General features: G+C 39.2%; 1 protein-coding gene across 1 annotated transcript in view; it reads right to left on the reverse strand.

Moving 5' to 3' along the window:
• The window catches only part of LOC109872474 (zinc finger and BTB domain-containing protein 20-like), a 44,837-nt gene that overhangs the window by 8,052 nt on the left and 21,217 nt on the right, over positions 1–15,568 (reverse strand). The window lies entirely within an intron of this gene.

A 15,568-nucleotide genomic window follows, 5' to 3' on the forward strand; every position in this document is an offset into this window, starting at 1 on the left:
GTGACGTTGGATGCAATGCAATGGATGTGTTCAAATTTCCAATGTAAAGAGTGAGTGGACATTCTAGACTAATACTCTAGTGGACAGTTCACCGCCAACTATACGTCGAGGTTGGAAATCACGTGGCCAAATCTCTTTTCAGCCGTTATCTAAACCACTGGTCAGTGAACCACACACAGCCAAAGGAGATCCATCCACCTTTCGGTCTGACGTACCCACAATTATATTATATCTCCTCATATCATATTTGTCAGTTCTGAATAAAATGTCAAAGGCTATAGACATACTGTTATGCTCACAGTCCGATCGTTATCAGAAAAGCATTTAGAGACCAGAAATGTCTACAACCTGCCTCGAGCGGACCTACAGAGGACACAGGAGCTTGAATCAATTTAATAAAAGGTTGCAACAATCGCAAAAGGATTGCTCTCCAATATAAAAGTCTCCAACTGGATTGTGTGTGTGTGTGTGTGTGTGTGTGTGTGTGTGTGTGTGTGTGTGTGTGTGTGTGTGTGTGTGTGTGTGTGTGTGTGTGTGTGTGTGTGTGTGTGTGTGTGTGTGTGTGTGTGTGTGTGTGTGTGTGTGTGTGTGTGTGTGTGTGTGTGTGTGTGCATACCAAGGCCGTACTGAACGTGTTTTCAAATCCCTGGTTTTCCCAGTCCCTATGTATTGCGTCTCTCTAGGTTGCAACACTCATTACCAAGTTCCAAACTGCCCCTGGAAGCAATGTCAGAACAAGAACTATTCATCGGGAGCTTCATGAAATGGGTTTCCATGCGCAATGCCAAGCGTCGGCTGAAGTGGTGTAAAGCTCGCCGCCATTGGACTCAGTGGAAACGCGTTCTCTGGAGTGATGAATCATGCTTCACCATCTGGCAGTCCGACGGACGAATTTGGGTTTGGTGGTTGCCAGGAGAAAGCTACCTGCCCCAATGCATAGTGCCAACTGTAAAGAGGAATCATTTGGGCTAGTAAAGGGAAATCTTAATGCTACAGCATACAATGACATTCTAGATGATTCTGTGCTTCCAACTTTGTGGCAACAGTTTGGGGAAGGCCCTTTCCTGTTTCAGCATGACAATGTCCCCTGTGGCACAAAGCAAGGTCCTTACAGAAATGGTTTGTTGAGGTCGGTGTGGAAGAACTTGACTGGCCTGCACAGAGCCCTGACCTCAACCTCATTGAACACCTTTAGGATGAATTGGAACACTGACTGCGAGCCAGGCCTAATCACCCAACATCATTAATGCTCGTGGCTGAATCGAAGCAAGTCACCGTAGCAAAGTTCCAACATCTAGGGGAAAGTGGAGGCTGTTATAGCAGCAAAGGGGGGAACCAAATCCATATTATATATATATATATATATAGTTGAAGTCAACCACTCACAAATTTCTTGTTATAACAAACTAGTAATTTTTCCAACAATTGTTTACAGACAGATTATTTAACTCATAATTCACTGTATCACAATTCCAATGGGCCAGAAGTTTACACACACTAAGTTGTGCCTTTAAACAGCTTGGAAAATTCCAGAAAATTATGTCATGGCTTTAAAAGCTTCTGATGTCTAATTTGCATAATTTGAGTCAATAGGAGGTGTACCTATGGATGTATTTCAAGGCCTACCTTCGAACTCAGTGCTTCTTTGCTTGACATCATGGGAAAATGAAAAGAAATCAGCCAAGACCTCAGAAAACAAATTGTAGACCTCCAGTCTGGTTCACCCTTGGGAGCAATTTCCAAATGCCTGTAGGTACCAAGTTCATCTGTACAAACAATAGTACGCAAGTATAAACACCATGGGAGCACGCAGCTGCCCTACCGCTCAGGAATGAGACACGCTATGTCTCATAGAGATGCACGTACTTTGGTGCGAAAAGTGCAAATCAAACCCAGAACAACAGCAAACGTCCTTGTGAAGATGCTGGAGGAAACAGGTAGAAAAGTATCTATATCCACAGTAAAACGAGTCCTATATCGACATAACCTGAAAGGCCGCTCAGCAAGGAAGAAGCCACTGCTCCAAAACCACCATAAAAAAGCCAGACTACGGTTTGCAACTGCACATGGGGATAAAGATTGTACTTTTAGGAGAAATGTCTGCTTTCTGATGAAACAAAAATAGAACTGTTTGGCCATAATGACCATCGTTGTGCTAGGTGGAAAAAGATGGAGACTTGCAAGCCGAAGAACACCATCCCAACCGTGAAGCACGGGGTGGCAGCATCATGTTGTGGGGGTGCTTAGCTGCAGGAGGGACTGGTGCACTTCACAAAATATATGGCATCACGAGGAAGGAAAATTATGTGGATATATTGAAGCAACATCTCAAGACATCAGTCAGGAAGTTAAAGCTTGGTCGCAAATGGGTCTTCCAAATGGACAATGACCCCAAGCATACTTCCAAAGTTGTGGCAAAATGGCTTAAGGACAACAAAGTCAAAGTACTGGAGTGGCTATCACAAAGCCCTGACCTCAATCCTATAGAAAATATGTGGGAGGAACTGCAAGGAGGCCTACAAACCTGACTCAGTTACACCAGCTCTGTCAGGAGGAACAGGCCAAAATTCACCCAACTTATTGTGGGAAGCTTGTGGAAGGCTATCCGAAACGTTTGACCCAAGTTAAACAATTTAAAGGCAATGCTACCAAATACTAATTGAGTGTATGTAAACTTCTGACCCATTGGGAATGTGATGAAAGAAATAAAAGCTGAAATAAAACATTCTCTCAACTATTATTCTGACATTTCACATTCTTAAAATAAAGTGGTGATCCTAACTGACCTAAAACAGGGAATTTTTACTAGGATTAAATGTCAGGAATTATGAAAAGCTGAGTTTAAACGTATTTGGCTAAACTTCTGACTTCAACTGTAAATATCAAAAGTGGTGTTACTATGGCGTACCATATTAGGAGCTTATGATCAGTAGCACTTGACAAAACTTTCGGAAGGTAAGGGTGATCACGAGCGGCTAGATGTTCTTTACCATTCCGCCATCAGATTTGCCACCAATGCTCCTTATAGGACACATCCCTGCACTCTATACTCCTCTGTAAACTGGTCATCTCTGTATACCCGTCGCAAGACTCACTGGTTGATGCTTATTTATAAAACCCTCTTAGGCCTCACTCCCCCATATCTGAGATATTTACTGCAGCCCTCATCCTCCACATACAACACCTGTCCTGCCAGTCACATTCTGTTAAAGGTCCCCAAAGCGCCCACATCCCTGGGTCGCTCGTCTTTTCAGTTCGCTGTCGCTAGCGACTGGAACAAGCTGCAACAAACACTCAAACTGAACAGTTCTATCTCTTCATTCAAAGACTCAATCATGGACACTCTTACTGACAGTTGTGGCTGCTTTGCGTGATGTATTGTAGTCTCTACCTTCTTGCCCTTTGTGCTGTTGTCTGTGCCCAATAATGTTTGTACCATGTTTTGTGCTGCTACCATGTTGTTGTCATGTTGTGTTGCTACCATGCTGTGTTGTCATGTGTTGCTGCCATGCTATGATGTTGTCTTAGGTCTCTCTTTATGTAGTGTTGTGTTGTCTGTCTTGTCGTGATGTGTGTTTAGTTCTATATTTTATTTTAATGTTAGTTTATTTTTAATCCCAGCCCCTGTCCCCGCAGGAGGCCTTTTGCCTTCTGGTAGGCATTCATTGTCAATAATAATTTGTTCTCAACTGACTTGACTAGTTAAATAAAGGTTAAATAAAAAATAAACAGTCAAATCATATATACCATAACACATAAGGCATTCATGGAGAAACACAAAAAGGCATTCAGCTACACCCAGCATGTGATTCTGAGGTTTACAGAGACTCTAAGCTATTCAAGTTTACAGTGGGGTACGAAATTATTGACACCCTTGAAAATGATGAGCAAAAATGGCTGTAATACATAATTGAAATACTGAGCTATATTGAAATACATAATTGAAATACTGAGCTATATTGCACGCAAAACATTTTTGGAAATGATATTATTTTATGCTAATACAATTTGCTCAGAAATATATTTTGTTTAACCCTTTACACTCGTCTCTGTATAGAAGTTGAAAATGGCATGGGCACTGATAAATGCCTAAATTGGTACAGTAACATGCTCTACATAACGTCCGAGCTCGGCCTCTGTGCTTCACAGCTCTGTATGGGTTTTGACTGACAAGACGCTCTAAACGTGAGCATTGCGCGCAACAAGAAACTGCCCCCATCCCTCCAGCTAATTGGGCAACTGTCGCAAAAAAAAATTGGACTGACCGAGTGAGGGAAATTCTGTAAATTAAGAGGACTCGATGTATGTTTGAAAGATTAGACGTTGAGGATTAAAAAGGAAATACTGCTTTGATGTCATACAAGGAAGTCCAAATGTGCACTTCACATTTTCATGTCATAAAACTCATGTCATATAACAGTGTCCACGTTTATGATCACTATGTTCGATGACATGTTATTATACCCGGGGTTATGCTGAACAGAATTAGCGTATGTTTGTCTACTGTGATGAACATTTGCAGCGACACACGCACTTAAACGCCGTCATAACTCCTTTCTATGAGCACCTATATCTGTTCCCCTCAATTGCATTGTGAAAGCTCAAGACCGCAATATTGTGTTTTATAGTGGACCGTTTTTTGGGGAGGGGGGTTGTGTAAACAACAACGGTAATTGTGTGACGGCGGAGATGCAGGGTTGTGTTCCAAACAAAATGACTGCAAGTGTTCTTGCTCGAGTTCCTCAACGGCACAGCTAGGAGAGCTCAAAAAAAAAAACACCTTACATGTGAAGACTCTTTTTTTGAGATTACTTGGGAAATGTGCACACTTTGGAGAGGTGTGTGGCCAGTTAGTCCTCTCACTCAAGCTCTTGTAATTATTTTGTCTTATGTTGCACCTACAACACATGTTTCAGGAATGTTCTTACCATGTTACTGAATGTATCCCAGAGTATTTTCAGATTTCGTTATCAACAAATGTGGCAAAAAGTACAGTAAATGTCAAATGCACATAAAATCAACAGTGTAATGATTGTGTTCAGTCTTGTGTCAGGTGAACTGTTGTGTTCTCACCTTTGGTCTAATAATTCCCATAATCTCCAAACTGTTCCCTTTCAATTGCTACCATGGTTATAACTTTTATATTTATTCTATAAGAAACATTTCAATTTAGCCCTATCCATATAGGCCAATTCCCACGAGTTAACAAGAAATTACACTTTTTTAAAATGAAAATAAGGTACGTGTCAAAATGATTGACACCGCTGTTTTCCATACCTTTCAATAGCTCACCTTGCAAGCATAACGACACTGAGCCTTTTTCTAAAAGAGAAAGCATTGGTCACATTGAGTGGGATCGTAGACAATTCTTCCATACAGAATTCTTCCAGATCCTTGATCTCCTTCGTCTGCGCTTAGGGACTGCCCTCTTCATATCAATCCACAGGCTTTTAATGGGTTTCAAGTCTGGAGACTAAAATGGCAATTGCAAAATGCCGATTTTGTGGCCAAATTAAGCATTTCTTTGTGGATCCACTTGTGGCCACGTTTCAGCCTCCTAGCAGAGGCAACCAGGTTTTTTGGGATAAAATGTCCACGTACTGGGTAAAGTTCATGATGCCGTTGACCGTAACATCAAGGATCCACACCCATATTTTACAGTAGGTATGGGGGTTCTTTTCTGCTCATAAATTCTCATTTGGACGCCAAACCCACCAGTGGTGTTAGTGGCCAAAGCCCTTTATTTTCATGTCATCTGACCAAAGCACTGGTTCCAATCCAAGTGCCAACTCGAGGGATGTACATTTGTTGGGTGACACGAAGAAGAAATAACATGACCCCTAGCGTTTAGAGACATTGTTACTTGTTAAACAAAATATTTATCTGAACAATTGTGCTAGCAGAAACACATTTGACCATACAATATAGCTCAGTGTTTCAATTATTTATTTTATACAGTCATTTCTGCTCATCTTTTATCAAGGGTGTCAATCATTTTGGATCATACTCTATGTGCACGACCACAAACTGTAAGAGTCCAACTACGGCCAATTTATGCCTCCTCTGGTTTTTACTGTTTGTGGAAATGGAGGAAATGTCCATATGTCAAACTCAAAATAAACCAATTCATATCATGAAGTTCGCTGAAGGATAAATAAATACTCATATTTAATTTGAACCCGTCTGTGGTGGTCTTCTTGTTTAGATGCTGCGACTGATATGCTTATAGTACAACACAAGCAAATGTATTCTCGTCAACTCAGCCAAATGTGTCAATGTCTTCCCATTCAAAAAATGTAATAGTATTTCTGTCCATATGTGTCCTTCATCTATTGCAATCTATTTTGCTGAATGGTCTTCATGAATAGGATCATACAGTATACAGTAGGAGTATTATGTTAAACACTGAGCTTGATTAAAACCCTTACATTTCAGTAGATGTGTATGTGGGTAACCAACAACAGTTTTAATATTCTAAGGCGCCAACTGTCCTTACATTTATTAGACTGGGAAAATGTACTCGCATCAAGTTACACAACTTGTATTAACTTCCGTTCCTGACTGCAACAGACAAAGAAGACATAACATGTGACGGCAATGAATACGGAATTGTCTCCATAAATACTTTATGTAATTTATCTTTTCATCCGATTTTATTTCCTGCTTTTGGTTATCTTACCCAGTCTGCTCTGAGCTGAGATATTTATTTTCAAAAAAAAAAAAGGGGGCTTTATTTATCCTTGCATACTTTCCATTGTATTAGTAGGCCTATGCCACTGGCAGACCAGCCAGATGAACAGGATTAAACACTGATTTGTAGATGCACAGCAGCAGTCAAAGACAACCTTTGGGAAAAACAATGAAATTGACATACAGTAAAATATCATAAACAAAGAGAACACAATGTGATGCCCGACTAGTTAAAACACAAAAAAAGGGTACAAAAAGGGTTCTTCGGGTGTCCCCATAGGAGAACCCATTTCGGTTCCAGGTAGAACCCTTTTGCATTCCTTGTGGAACCTTCCGGGTAAAGGGTTCTACAAGGAAACCAAGAGGGTTCTTCCTGAAACCAAAAGGGTTGCACCTGGAACCAAATAGGGTTCTTCAAAGGGTTATCCTGTTCTCCAACGGGGACAGCTGAAGAACCTTTTTAGATCCTAGATAACACTTTTTTTTTTCTTTACAGAAGAGTCATTGTTTATCATTTTTTATTTTAAAAGGCATGGTTTGGAGTAGGATTGTTAGTGTGATGTTTGAAAGAAATAGAGAGATAGTAGGCTTAATTAAGCTTTAATTTCCGTGAAAATATTACTTTACTGAATACATGTGGACCTCATTAACCTGTTTCCTAACAACCAAATGCCTGTGGTGGTTACAATACAGCAGATTGACATGCAACATCACCTCTAAGTCGATAGCTGTGTGCCACAACATTAATAATGTTTACCTCCATTGTCTTACTGAATTATAGTTTGCGGCACAGTAAATAAAGCTGTGAGCTTGTGTTGTTTGTTTTCTATGTTGGACAAAATGGCACCATGGTTCCATAACAAGCCATTGCTTTGTACTAAATCACAGGGTTTTAGGTCAAACAGCTCAAAGGAAAACGAGCTTGGATATCCTCGCCAACTAAGCCATCCAAGAAATTACATCATAATTCAATTGCTCAGACACATTATGGCCATTTTTTTGTGTTAAAATCACAGCTAAGATGTTGATGATTCTCTCATGGCAGCCATATTATTTGGATATAGGGACTTTACAAAAGACCTTCCAATGATGCCATGAACCAAGTCTGAAGCCATGAACCAAGTCTGAAGCCATGAACCAAGTCTGAAGCCATGAACCAAGTCTGAAGCCATGAACCAAGCCTGAAGCCATGAACCAAGCCTGAAGCCATGAACCAAGCCTGAAGCCATGAACCAAGCCTGAAGCCATGAACCAAGCCTGAAGCCATGAACCAAGACTGAAGCCATGAACCAAGCCTGAAGCCATAAACCAAGTCTGAAGACATGAACCAAGCCTGAAGCCATGAACCAAGTCTGAAGCCATGAACCAATCTGAAGCCATGAATCAAGCCTGAAGCCATGAACCAAGCCTGAAGCCATGAACCAAGCCTGAAGCCATGAACCAAGCCTGAAGCCATGAACCAAGCCTGAAGCCATGAACCAAGTCTGAAGCCATGAACCAAGTCTCAAGCCATTGCTATGCAGCTGAAAAGATGTTGAGTGATGCATGGCAACAGCTGAAACACACCAATACCAATAGGACATCCTCAATTGTCTAGTGACCCCTTATAATCCATACAATCACAATAAGGTCCCAGCAGCTACACTTGCGGACCCCTGATGAAGTTGAATGTGTAAGCACACTTGCCAGGACAGTAGTCACTCTTTGACTTCTCTATTGCCTATCCAGTATGCCCATTGCCCAACACTGACTAAACGTCAGACCTTCCTATTCCTACTATCAGATCATTTGTGGTAAATATCTCAGTATGAATTTGAATTCAAGTACAATGGTACATTCTATATTAAGGAGAGTCATAAAATGTACATATCATCATGCACGCATGCAAGCGCACACACGGTATGCACTCACTCTCTCACTCACTCACATTTGAAAGCACATAAAGCGGCCTTTTTCTATTCTCACCATAGTGCTTTGGAAAAGTGACAAAGTGCTGAAATCATGAGGGAAATTACACTAGTTTACAATAAGCCAGCCAATGCAGGTGTAATAGTGCGGTCAGGGACATTCTATGATGACCTGATGACAAAGGCCTCTGCATGGCTAGATTTAGACAAGACGAGCATATACATTTCCTCCCTGGCTTCAGTTGCAATCTAGACATGTAAAGCCACCTGCCTGAGGGGTGAAGTGAGGTGAATACGGGCAACAAAGGCTTCAGCTGCTCAGACTGTCACTCACAACAGTGATTCCATTTTAGCTGTGACACAGTGGGTGAGCAGCAGCCAGCTCCTACCTGCAGTGAATGCTAATCAGTCCAGGGGTCTGTATCACTGCCTCCTTCCCTCCTCCCTCCCCTGCCTTGGACGAAAGGGGCTGATGATCCTTCAAAATTAATTAGATCCTTTTTGGAGGCAGCCATTTTCTTTCACTCATTATGCCTCTGCCAAAATCTGTAGCTTTTTCTTTTCATCCCCGTTCAGGGGGAATCCAACTATACTTGCGAAATATGTTCTTAAAAACAAAAATGCATTTATTTGTCTGATATCGATCTTCCCCACAGCTCTCCCTTTCTCTCTCTATCTCTCTCCCTGCACTGTGTTTCCCTCTGTAGTTAGCTGTCAATAAGTCCCCAGAGGTCAGTTCGTCTGCTAGAAATCAGACACAATGCTCCAGACTGCCAGTGCCATGCCCTGCTGCCACAACAAAGACCACAGGGAAAGAAAAAAAAGTGGGAAGAGAGCAGCATCACCAGTCTGACTTCAGGTTAACCAGAGCTGCTTTAACTAGTTGGCAACCTCATGACAAATACTGTGCTGAATTTGGAAATCAGTTTCATCTAGGGGGGGGGGGGGGGATGAAAAGGTGGGGGATGGGGTTGAGGACAGAGATGAGAGGCGGGTTTGTGAAAGGAGACGATGTCAGCCATGTGAATAATATACATCTTGAATATGCAAATGTGACTTCAATACACACAACAAGCGTATATTTTCTCCTTGATACATGTGAGCCTACATGGGGGGGGGGGGTTTCATGGAAATGAACCAACCCATTTGCTTCCTTGGGCGATGAATAATCTGGGATGTGTATTGTGTTGTGCATACTGTGCCATTCACAAGAATATTCCGACCTATTCTGATTTTATTTACTGCTAATAGCTATTATCCATTACTGCCAGCACATAGTGTTTTGCTTCTTTTTTATTGTTGCACCTGAGTAATATCAATCTGGTTCAACCATTTCAACGCCATGTAATTCATACTGCCGTGCCGAAAATAAAGCCGAAGACAATGGGTCCGCGTTCAACAATTGTATGGTATTTGCACACTGACGATATTGAAAAAAATAAAAATAACATTTTTACACCAGACAAAATCATTATAAACACAAATGTCATGAGTGGAAAACGTCATTCAAACCTAATTTGTTTCCTGTCACGGTATTGTTGATGTAAACTAAGGTATTGGTCAGACAGACATCAAACCCATTAGCAGCTGCCCTACGGTTTCATCGAGGCATGTCTATAATTTCACACAATTTTCTAAATTGTTTGACTAACATGAATAACCAAATACACATAGGTCACATCTATTCATTCACAGTAAGGAGCTACATTGCACATAAATTCACCAAAAAGTATACTAAATCTGGATACGGCATAAATAAACAGAAGGTAAATGGAACAATACTGCAAATGACACTCTGATCTGAATACATTATTGGCCAATGGATTGTTCAGTTATCTCCCATCAACATTCTGTTGGGTAATTCAAGTAATGAGCAATATACAGGACTACATCTCTTATTACAGTTGAGTGGTTTAAAATCAAACCCTTGTGCTATTAAGTATAAACATACAAATGACCTGATAACATGCTTAATGCACCCAAAATGCACAAACACTCTTTAGTAGAATGACTGGAAGCTCAATCTCAGGTTTTAATAGATTTATCCTTTGTTCTGCTAATGAACTTTGTTGGCAGAAAATCCATCACGTTTTGAAAATCAACATTAACAAAACACCTACACACTGCTACAAATATCTAAAAATCCCTCCAACAAAAAACTAAAAAAGGTCACGTTGTCATGACGTGATGTGCTGAGTTGTCTACACCTCCTTACTAGCTTTTTTCTCATTTTCAAAACATGTGTCGGACTTAACGAAGCTGAAACATGCGCTGTGGGCATGTTTCTAAAAAAGGTACAGTAATTGGTACGTGCCAATACTACAGGCCATTGAAATCAAAGCAATACCACCACTCAACACATCAGAATGAGTTCATGAATGATAAATAAGATGATAAACATTGCCCTGTTCTAAATCTAAGTTCTCTCCATTCTTAATGTTTTGGGGTCATTTGAGTTTTTGCCAACAATGTATAAGCTTAAAAAATAAAAAGTTTAAAAATGATCAAACGGATCAGTCCTTGTATCCATATTGATGAATTTGACAGTGGTTACATTTCAGGCTCACAGGCTGTTGAAATTACTCATTGTGGTTCCAGTAAAATGAGCGCAAAATGTTAGGTTAGGGACTGTAAGAGTACTGTTGCCATACCATCTCAGAATTGTTATGAAAGCACTACTGAACGTTATGCAACAATCTATAACAAATACATTAGAGGGGATGTTGCGTTAAAAGCTTGTTGTTGTCGGTTGTGACATAACTGTAGCCTGCATTGCTTTTTTTTAAATAATTTTTAAAATCTCCAGAATGAGCTGGAAATATAATGGGAACATTTTATGATAGGTAGAACGATCGGGGCGGCAGGTAGCTTAGTGGTTAGAGCATTGGGCCAGTAATTGCAAAGGTTGCTAGATCGAATCCCTCGAGCTGACAAGGTACAAATCTGTTGTTCTGCCCCTCAACAAAGCAGTTAAGCCACTGTTCCTAGGCCGTCATTGAAAATAAGAATTTGTTCTTAACTGACTTGCCTGGTTAAATAAAGGTGAAATTAAAAATTATTGAATGGACTACAGCTTACGCTGTGTGACCAAGTGCTTATTTGCAAGTAGCCTACACACAGTGTAATGGGAACACTATGGTCTGTTCAACCATTGTACTTCAGTTTTTATTTTTATTTGAAACATGACAAAATAAGGTTCTGTATATTTGCATTCTTCTGTTTTTGTGAACCTTCTTCTGAGACTTGCTGAGTTATGCAAGTATGCAAGGTAGCCAAATAGGGTGTAAAACCAATAGAATCAACTCATTAGCATTAGCCGTAATGGGAAAAACTGTTGCGTTGTGGTATACCAGGAGATCAGTAGCTGGGCAGGGGTTTGTGGGTGAGCTCATAGAGCTAGTCCTTCGATCTAACATTTGAATACCATCATTGTGAGGAAAGTAACGTTTTCAGAGCGGGTGGAAACCCCTGAGCGCCCAGATGCTTTGTTAAGGCAGTTTTTCCTCGCTCTTTTTCTTTCGATGGCACTACTGAATCTATGAGGACATGTTTTCCTATGGGAAACGCTTACAGTCCAGCATCTTGGTAATGAGTGTGACGTTGGCGTAGGCACACAAGACGTTTCTTGAGATTACGAGAAATGTATTACGTGACCAGAACATGACACAGTTTCCCGTGATCTTGAGATAACAAAAGTAAAGACTAGAGCTACTTGAAAACATGCAATGAGGTAACAATTCATTAACGTTTGAGGCAATTATGCCATCACTAACTATAGCACTAACTAACTATAGCACTAACTAACTATAGCACTAACTAACTATAGCACTAACTATAGCACTAACACTAACTATAGCACTAACACTAACTATAGCACTAACTATAGCACTAACACAAACTATAGCACTAACTAACTATAGCACTAACTAACTATAGCACTAACACTAACTATAGCACTAACTAACTATAGCACTAACTAACTATAGCACTAACTAACTATAGCACTAACACTAACTATAGCACTAACTAACTATAGCACTAACACTAACCATAGCACTAACTAACTATAGCACTAACACTAACTATAGCACTAACACTAACTATAGCACTAACACAAACTATAGCACTAACACAAACTATAGCACTAACACAAACTATAGCACTAACTAACTATAGCACTAACACTAACTATAGCACTAACTAACTATAGCACTAACTAACTATAGCACTAACACTAACTATAGCACTAACTAACTATAGCACTAACACTAACTATAGCACTAACACTAACTATAGCACTAACTAACTATAGCACTAACACTAACTATAGCTCTAACTATAGCACTAACTATAGCACTAACTAACTATAGCACTAACTAACTATAGCACTAACTAACTATAGCACTAACACTAACTATAGCACTAACACTAACTATAGCACTAACACTAACTATAGCACTAACACTAACTATAGCACTAACTAACTATAGCACTAACTAACTATAGCACTAACTAATTATAGCACTAACTAACTATAGCACTAACTAACTATAGCACTAACTAACTATAGCACTAACTAACTATAGCACTAACACTAACTATAGCACTAACTAACTATAGCACTAACTATAGCACTAACTAACTATAGCACTAACACTAACTATATCACTAACTAACTATAGCACTAACACTACCTATAGCACTAACTATAGCACTAACTAACTATAGCACTAACTATAGCACTAACACTAACTATAGCACTAACACTAACTATAGCACTAACTATAGCACTAACACAAACTATAGCACTAACACAAACTATAGCACTAACTATAGCACTAACTAACTATAGCACTAACTAACTATAGCACTAACACTAACTATAGCACTAACACAAACTATAGCACTAACACAAACTATAGCACTAACACAAACTATAGCACTAACTAACTATAGCACTAACACTAACTATAGCACTAACTAACTATAGCACTAACTAACTATAGCACTAACACTAACTATAGAACTAACTAACTATATCACTAACTAACTATAGCACTAACTAACTATAGCACTAACACTAACTATAGCACTAACTAACTATAGCACTAACACTAACTATAGCACTAACTATAGCACTAACTATAGCACTAACTAACTATAGCACTAACTAACTATAGCACTAACTAACTATAGCACTAACTAACTATAGCACTAACTAACTATAGCACTAACACTAACTATAGCACTAACACTAACTATAGCACTAACACTAACTATAGCACTAACTAACTATAGCACTAACTAACTATAGCACTAACTAATTATAGCACTAACTAACTATAGCACTAACTAACTATAGCACTAACTAACTATAGCACTAACTAACTATAGCACTAACACTAACTATAGCACTAACTAACTATAGCACTAACTATAGCACTAACTAACTATAGCACTAACACTAACTATATCACTAACTAACTATAGCACTAACACTACCTATAGCACTAACTATAGCACTAACTAACTATAGCACTAACTATAGCACTAACACTAACTATAGCACTAACACTAACTATAGCACTAACTATAGCACTAACACAAACTATAGCACTAACACAAACTATAGCACTAACTAACTATAGCACTAACTAACTATAGCACTAACTAACTATAGCACTAACACTAACTATAGCACTAACTATAGCACTAACACAAACTATAGCACTAACACAAACTATAGCACTAACACAAACTATAGCACTAACTAACTATAGCACTAACACTAACTATAGCACTAACTAACTATAGCACTAACTAACTATAGCACTAACACTAACTATAGCACTAACTAACTATATCACTAACTAACTATAGCACTAACTAACTATAGCACTAACACTAACTATAGCACTAACTAACTATAGCACTAACACTAACTATAGCACTAACTATAGCACTAACTATAGCACTAACTAACTATAGCACTAACTAACTATAGCACTAACTAACTATAGCACTAACTAACTATATCACTAACACTAACTATAGCACTAACTAACTATAGCACTAACACTAACTATAGCACTAACACTAACTATAGCACTAACTAACTATAGAACTAACACTAACTATAGCACTAACTAACTATAGCACTAACTAACTATAGCACTAACACTAACTATAGCACTAACTAACTATAGCACTAACTATAGCACTAACTAACTATAGCACTAACTAACTATAGCACTAACACTAACTATAGCACTAACTAACTATAGCACTAACTAACTATAGCACTAACTAACTATAGCACTAACTAACTATAGCACTAACACTAACTATAGCACTAACTAACTATAGCACTAACTATAGCACTAACTAACTATAGCACTAACTAACTATAGCACTAACACTAATTATAGCACTAACTAACTATAGCACTAACACTAACTATAGCACTAACTAACTATAGCACTAACTAACTATAGCACTAACACTAACTAACTATAGCACTAACTATAGCACTAACACTAACTATAGCACTAACTAACTATTGTAACGGCGTTCTTCGTTTGTTGAAAGAGAGTCGGACCGAAATGCAGCGTGGTGGTTACTCATGATTTTAATGAAAAAAAGTGACGATACATGAAATAACTTATGAATACGAAAAAACAACAAACGGAACGTGAAACCTAATTACAGCCTATCTGGTGAACACTACACAGAGACAGGAACAATCACCCACGAAAGACAAAGCGAAACTCAGGCTACCTAAATACGGTTCCCAATCAGAGGCAACGAGAATCACCTGACTCCTGATTGAGAACCGCCTCAGGCAGCCAAGCCTATACAACACCCCTAATCAGCCGCGATCCCAAATACTACAAACCCCAATACGAAATACAATAACATAAACCCCTGTCACACCCTGGCCTGACCAAATATATAACGAAAACACAAAATAC

This window comes from Oncorhynchus kisutch, linkage group LG28 (genome assembly GCF_002021735.2).
Source record: "Oncorhynchus kisutch isolate 150728-3 linkage group LG28, Okis_V2, whole genome shotgun sequence".
Classification (NCBI taxonomy): Eukaryota; Metazoa; Chordata; class Actinopteri; order Salmoniformes; family Salmonidae; genus Oncorhynchus; species Oncorhynchus kisutch.